This window comes from Chiloscyllium plagiosum, unplaced genomic scaffold (assembly GCF_037043375.1).
Source record: "Chiloscyllium plagiosum isolate Xiang-an unplaced genomic scaffold, Cpla_swu_hap1 HiC_scaffold_3, whole genome shotgun sequence".
NCBI classification, from domain to species: domain Eukaryota; kingdom Metazoa; phylum Chordata; class Chondrichthyes; order Orectolobiformes; family Hemiscylliidae; genus Chiloscyllium; species Chiloscyllium plagiosum.
The window spans coordinates 97,611,915-97,619,748 of NW_028270141.1; positions in this window are offsets into that span (position 1 = coordinate 97,611,915).

Below are 7,834 nucleotides of genomic sequence, written 5' to 3' on the forward strand. Positions count from 1 at the left end.
GTATTTGACCTGAGTCAGCTCTGCCCAATTCTCCTGGCAGCATTAAAAACTGGAAGACAGTAGTTACTTACCTGCCAAGGACATGGCCTTCTCCATCTACACAGTGAACAGACAAGAGTCCTTCTTCCAGGAGGCAACACAAATCAGTGTCGATCCGCTTTGTCACTTTCGGCCTCTTGAAAAACTTGCCCCTGAGATGGGTCTATTTAGGAGACATTTATGAGATGTAGAAGCCATTTTGCAAATAGATTCCATCAACCAAAACTTTCTTCATATTTAATTGGCTGTTGCTGCAGCACATGCTGCTGGTTGTTATAGTATTGAGGAACCATAGGAAAGGTTACAGCATGGAAAGAGGCCATTCAGCCTTCATGTCTACCCTCACTCAATAAACTAGCCACTTATTCTAATCTCATATTCCAGCAGTGCTCCCTGTAAAATGTATGGATGCTTGGAGGTCCCAGGTATAACGTTTGGTAATCCAATGGATTGACTTTCACACGTGGATGTCACTGCCGCACATGTACCTTGCAGGTCCACACAGCCAGGAAAGCAATTAGGGGAACAGAGCTTACCAGCATCAAGCCCACACCTTTGCAGGTTCCAGCACTTCAGGGGCAGATCCAGGCTCCTTCTACATGAGCTGAGGAGTTCTGTCTCAAACCCAATTGGGGAGTGAACTCTAAGTATGCAGCACTTTACAATTGAAAGAAAGTTTTCCTTCTGTCCCCTCTAACCCTTCTACTAGTCATTTTAAATCTGTGGTCCCAGTAACTGACCCTTTTCCAGGAGAAACAGGTCATCCCTGTCTATTATATCCAAGATTATTTGATAAACCTGATTCAGTTATCCCTAAGTTTTCAATCTTTACTCATTGCTGCAATTCAAAAGCCTCGGAAACGTTCTTGTTAATTTCCTCTGTGTTGTCTGTCATGATCAGAATAGAATAGAATAGAATATCTGTGACAATAAACAATATACTATTCTATTCTATCCTATCTTATTCTATTCTGATCCCAGATAAAGCTGTAACTGGACAGGCCAAATCCCAAAATGAAATTTGGCTTGATATATCATATTACATTTTGTTTTATTTTTGATATGGCAGTCTTTTACTGAAATCTAAACACACAAGATTGCAGACTTGATTTTAAAAATAGTACAGATATTTATGACAGAGAAGAAATAAAAATAAAAATAAAAATAAAACAAACTAAGTTATCTACATATTATGCAGTTCGAAAGGTTTCAAAATACACAGCAAAACAAACACGTGACATTCAATCACAATCCAGGGAAACTTTCCTTCCTTATCAAATCCTTTGACCTAACTGCTTCTTCCCATTTCCAATACTATGGGTTGTGAGATCGTTTCCTTTGACCATTCACACAGCTGAGAGTTTAAACTTCCTCAGTCACACATGAATCTTCAGAATTCCGGGACACTCCAAATTTGGAAGTTTCACAAACCGCACTTTCAGTAAGGGAAAGTATCTCTTTACAATCTCCTTTTTCTAGATGACATCTTAAAAAAAAATCACAGGATGTGGGCATCACTGGCTAGGCCAGCATTCATTGCCCATCTTTAATTGAACAAAGTGGCCCTGGAGTCAGATGAAAGCCAATCTGGGTAAAAATGGCAGCTTCCTTCCCAAATAGGCATTAATAAACCAGATGTGTTTTTTTTCCTGACAATCAACAATGGTTTCATAGTTATCTGTAGATTTTTAATTACTGAACTCAAAACCCACCATCTACCATAGCAGGATTTGAACCAAGGTCTCCACAACCTTACCTAGGTCTCTGGATTAATATCCCGTCCCCACTAAACATATGCCAGCATCTGACTTCAGTCAGGTCTCCTTTCTACCATTCAAAAGCTTTTGAACTTTTTTTTTTAAAACAACGAAGCAAACTACATGAGGGACAGAAGGGGAGGTGAGAACGGAGGTGGAGTAGCGATTTGATAAAAGATAATGTTACAACTGTATTGAGGGAGGATATTCCTGGAAATACATCCAGGGAAGTTATTTGGGTGAAACTGAGAAATAAGAAAGGGATGATCACCTTATTGCGATTGTATTATAGACCCCCCAATAGTCAGGGGGAAATTGTGAAACAAATTTGTAAGGATATTTCAGCTATCTGTAAGAATAATAGTTTGGTTATGGTAGGGGATTTTAACTTTCCAAACATAGACTGGGACTGCCATAGTGTTAAGGGTTTAGATGGAGAGGAATTTCTTAAGTGTGTACAAGACAATTTTCTGATTCAGTATGTGGATGTCCCTACAAGAGAAGATGCAAACCTTGACCTACACCTGGGAAATAAGGCAGGGCAGGTGACTGAGGTGTCATTGGGGGAGCACTTTGGGGCCAGCGACCATAATTCTATTAGATTTAAAATAGTGATGGAAAAGGATAGACAAATCTAAAAGTTGAAGTTCTAAATTGGAGGAAGGCTAGTTTTAACTGTATCAGGCAAAAATATTCAAAAGCTGATTTGCGGCAGATGTTCACAGGCAAAGGGACGGCTGGAAAATGGAAAGCCTTCAGAAATTAGATAACAAGAGCCCAGAGACAGTATATTCCTGTTAAGGTGAAAGGAAAGGCTGGTAGGTATAGGGACTGCTGGATGACTAAAGAAATTGACAGTTAAGAAAAAGAAGGAAGCATATGTTAGGTATAGACAGGATAGATTGAGTGAATCCTTAGAAGAGTATAAAGGCAGTAGGAGTATACATAAGAGAGAAATCAGGAGGGCAAAAAGGGGACATGAGATAGCTTTGGTAAATAGGGTTAAGGAGAATCCGAAGGGTTTGTTTTTACAAATACGTTAAGGACAGAAGGGTAACTAGGGAAAGAATAGGGCCCCTCAAAGATCAGTAAGGTGGCCTTTTTGTGGAGCCACAGGAGATGGGGAGATACTAAACGAGTATTCTGCATCAGTGTTTACTGTGGAAAAGAACACGGAAGATATAGAATGTAGGGAAATAGATGGTGACATCTTGCAAAATGTCTACATTACAGAGGAGGAAGTGCTGGATGTCTTCAAATGCATACAAGTGGATAAATCCCCAGGACCTGATTAGGTGTACCATCGAATTCTGTAGGAAGCTGGGGAAGTGATTGCTGGGCCTCTTGCTGAGATATTTGTGTCATCAACAGTCACAGGTGAGGTGCCGGAAGACTGGAGGTTGGCTAACATGGTGCCACTACTTATGAAAGGTGGTAAAGACAGGCTAGGGAACCAAAGAGCGGTAAGCCTGATGTCGGTGGTGGGCAAGTTGTTGGAGGGAATTCTGAGGGACCGAGTCGACATGTATTTGGAAAGACAAGGACTGATTAGGGATAGTCAACATGGCTTCGTGCATGGGAAATCATGCCTCACAAACTTGATTAAGTTTTTTGAAGAAGTAACAAAGAGGATTGATGAGGGCAGAGCGGTAGATTGTGATTTATATGGACTTCAGTAAGGCATTTGACAAGGTTCCTCATGGGAGACTGGTGAGCAAGGTTAGATCTCATGGAAATACAGGGAGAACTAGCCATTTGGATACAGAACTTGCTCAAAGGTAGAAGACAGAGGGTGGTGGTGGAGGGTTATTTTTCAGACTGGAGGCCTGTGACCAGATGGAGTGCCATAATGATCGGTGATGGGTCCTCTACTTTTCGTCATTTATATAAATGGTTTGGATGCGAGAATAAGAGATATAGTTAGTAAGTTTGCAGAAGACACCAAAATTAGAGGTGTAGTGGACAACAAAAAAAGTTACCTCAGATTACAACGGGATCTTGATCAGATGGGCCAATGGGCTGAGGAGTGGCAGATGGAGTTTAATTTAGATAAATGCAAGGTGCTGCATTTTGGAAAGGCAAGTCAGGGCAGATCTTATACACTGAATGGTAAGGTCCTGGGGAGTGTTGCTGAACAAAGAGACCTTGGAGTGCAGGTTCATAGCTCCTTGAAAGTGGAGTCGCAGGTGGATATGATAGTGAAGAAGCCGTTTGGTATGCCTTCCTTTATTGGTCAGAGTATTGAGTGTAGGAATTGGGAGGTCTTGTTGAGGCTGTACAAGACATTGGTAAGACTACTATTGGAATACTGCGTGCAGTTCTGGTCTCCTTCCTATTGGAAAGATGTTGTGAAATTTGAAAGGGTTCAGAAAAGATTTACAAGGATTGCCAGGGTTGAGGATTTGAGCTATAGCGAGAGGTTGAATAGGCTGGGCTGTTTTCCCTGGAGCGTTGGAGGCTGAGGGGTGACCTTATAGAGGTTTACAAAATTATGAGGGGCATGGATAGGGTAAATAGACAAGGTGTTTTCCCTGGGGTGGGTGAGTCCAGAACTAGAGGGCATAGGTTTAGGGTGAGAGGGGAAAGATATAAAAGAGACCTAAGGGGAAACATTTTCATGCAGACATTGGTGCATGTGTGGAATGGGCTGCCAGAGGAAGTGGTGGAGGCTGGTGCAATTGCAACATTTACTAGATGGATGGGTATATGAATAGGAAGGGTTTGGAGGGATATGAGCCAGGTGATGGCAGGTGCGACTAGATTGGGTTTGGATATTTGGTCGGCATGGACGAGTTAGACTGAAGGGTCTGTTTCCGTGCTGCACATCTCTATGACTCCATGACTCTAAATGGTTTGATGTTTTCTCTAACCTGTCGTAAATACCGACAGCATAAACAAACTTCCATTAATTCTTTGGAGGCATGTGCTGGTTTAAAATTATGGTTCTGGAAAGACTGACCCAATTGATTTTTAAGCTCCTTCACAAAAATAAGTCAACATCCAAATGCAGCTAGTGGAAAGTACAAACTCAGAAAAATTATGCATCACATACCTTTCATCACAAATCTCTAGAGCAATTATCTCCTTCCTGTCATGTGGTGACCGGAACAGTGCTAGCAAAACTCCAACTGTGCTCCAGCCAGTATCTTCGATAGTTCTAAGACTAAATTCTTGCCCTTGTATTTAATTAACAGCACAATGAAGCAAACCATCCCGTATATGTTCTTTACCATCTTATCTAGCAGTCCTACCACTTTCAGGAACCAATGGACATGCACTGCAAGATCTTCCCCTTCCTCCATCTTCTCAGTAACCTCCTATTTATTGTTCATTCACTTTCTCTGTTTGGAACATTTAAAAGGCATGTGGATGGGTACAAGAATAGGAAGGGTTTAGAAGGATATGGGTCAAATGCTGGCAAATGGGACTAGTATATTTACGGATATCTGATCTGTATGCATGAATTGAACTGAAGAGTCTGTTTCCGTGCTGTACAACTCTATGACTCTATAACTACCCATTGCATAACCTGGAACTTATTCTGGATTGAATTTCATTTGCCAGATTTCTGTCGACTCAACCAAATCTTTGATACCTCCCTGCAGTCAATTGCCACCCTCTTCTGTCAGCTATCTGGTAAGGTTGCAAAAGCACATGGAAAATTCCAACTGGAAGGTTGCCCTTTTATAAATAATTTCTGTGTTCAACTTTGCCAGCAATGTAAATGCACTTCGCATTTGTATTTAAAACAGGTAAGTGGAAAATATTTTGACCAAAAGCCCAAATATCATCATAAAATAAAAGTAAAATGTTGTTGATGCTGGAAATCTGAAATTTATCAGGAAATATTAGAAGGAAACTGAAGCATTTGCAGTATTTCCTGTTTTAATTTTATATTAAAAATCATTTTGACTTCTATTAATTGTTACTTTTCCATGTTTTTTTCTCTGGTTCGTTACAAGGGTCACAAATTACCTGAGTACTACCTTCCCTAAAGCCTTTTTAACCATCTTTAGGATTTTATTTTTAATAGCACATCATTCTTGGAGGGTGATATTCTGTCATGTGATTCCTGAGATGAGGGATTTACTGATTGAGATGAGACTGGAAGGTTAGGTCTGATTCACTACAGTTTAGAAGAATGAGAGGTAATCTGACTGAAATACGTAAGATCCTGAGGGCACTTGCCATGGTGGATGCTAAAAGGATCTTTACTACTATGGGAGAGACTAGAACTAGATAATGCAGTTTAAAAATACCTAGCTTAAGAAACTAAGACCTATAAATAGATGGGACACACCACCAGTGCTTCACCAGAGACTCTCACTGATGATGTTGCCTAGTCATAGTGACGAAACATCTGAAAACAAACCTTCCAGCTCAGCGAGCTAACTTACATACGTATCATCAATCTGAGCTACAAATCTTCTCAAAAATGTTTCTTTTCTCTCAAAGTGTTTTTTCTCAGAATTTGTGGAATTCTCTACACCAGAATACAGAGGTAGCTAGGATGGTCTTTCCCTATTTTCAGTTGAAGCATTTTGACAAGTGAGAGTCATGGTGCCCAGTCATCTGACTCAGTGTAAATTTTCTCATGCAATATTTCATTCTCATCCTCAGTAATAATCCAGCCAGGCTCTTTAGTGCCATTCTCTTCGTATAGCATGGTCAGAGAGGCAGAAGTGTTTGCTAATGCTGCAACCTTCCACTGTTCTCAAAGCCCAGCTGCACATCACCTCAGGTGATGCTAAACAGGAGCAGCCACTCAGACTGTAATGTGTTCTACCTTTATCACTGAGGAACTGGACCTTAAAAGGAAGTTAGTTCTCGCTTCATGGACAATGACATAGAGGTGTTCATGGTGACCCTATTCCCTGCAGGTCACCAAAAGAGGCCATGCCATCCTAGAATCAACCAGCCTGGAGACAGAAGTTGCCCTTGTCCAAGATTAAAGACAATGTTCAGCAGTGCACGGAAAAGGACAATTATATTCTGCATTCTGCAATGGTAAGTAGAGAAACATATTGTGTGGAGAGATATAAGTGGAGAGACTTATAATCTTCTCTCTGCTACCTCATATTCACAAGGTCACCACTAAGTCTGATATATATGTATCTGGCCAAAGCTCATGAACTAAAACTCTCACTCTTTATTGAGGCGTGTCTGGCATGAACACCTCTCAATCACTGCATTCTCCCAAACTATTAACCCTACCTGCCCTTTGAGCTCCCTATTGATTGGCTGGGGATATATCCTGCATCACTACTAACTGTTCTTCCATCACTTTCATGATACTCAATCCTCTTCTTGTTTTATTGCAGGGAAAATTTGGTATCCAACCAAGAAGGTTAGTCTGGAAATTACTTGGGCATTAAAGACCATGTCCTTTATACGTATAGTCCAGTGTACAAATGTATAAGTTCCAAAGTGTTGTCTTCTATACCTACCTATGGAATATATTTCTGAGGTGAGAACTTTTGGCAATGTGCTTTTAAGTATGTTTTTTTCTGATTGCATTTGCTTAGCTGACATGACAAGGAGGCAATTAGCGCACACAATGTGAAAGTACAAAGTGTTGTACTTTGGCAGAAAGAATAGAGGAGCTGAAATTTCTTCATCCAGAGTGGTGAGCCTGTGGAATGCGATATCATAGAAAGCAATTGAGATCAAAACATTGTAAATTTGGAAGAAGGAGAAAGATAAAGTGTTTCAGGCTAAAGGATCAAAGGGTACAGGAACAGGGGAATGATTTGGATGGTCAGCCATGTTCATATTGAATGGCAGAGCAAGATCGAAAGGCCAAATGGCAGCCTCTTGCTCTTATTTTTCTATATTTCTGCATGTCTGCATTTAGGTTTAGGAGAAATTTCCTCTGTCAGAGGATAAAAAGCTATGGAATTCTTTACCACAGAGGACTGTCAAGACTTATTTGCTAACTATATTCAAGGCTGAGATTGGCTGATTTTATTCATTTAAGGAATCAAGGATTAGGTGTAAAAGCAGGAAATTGGAGTTGAGAGTTATCAGATCAGCCGTGA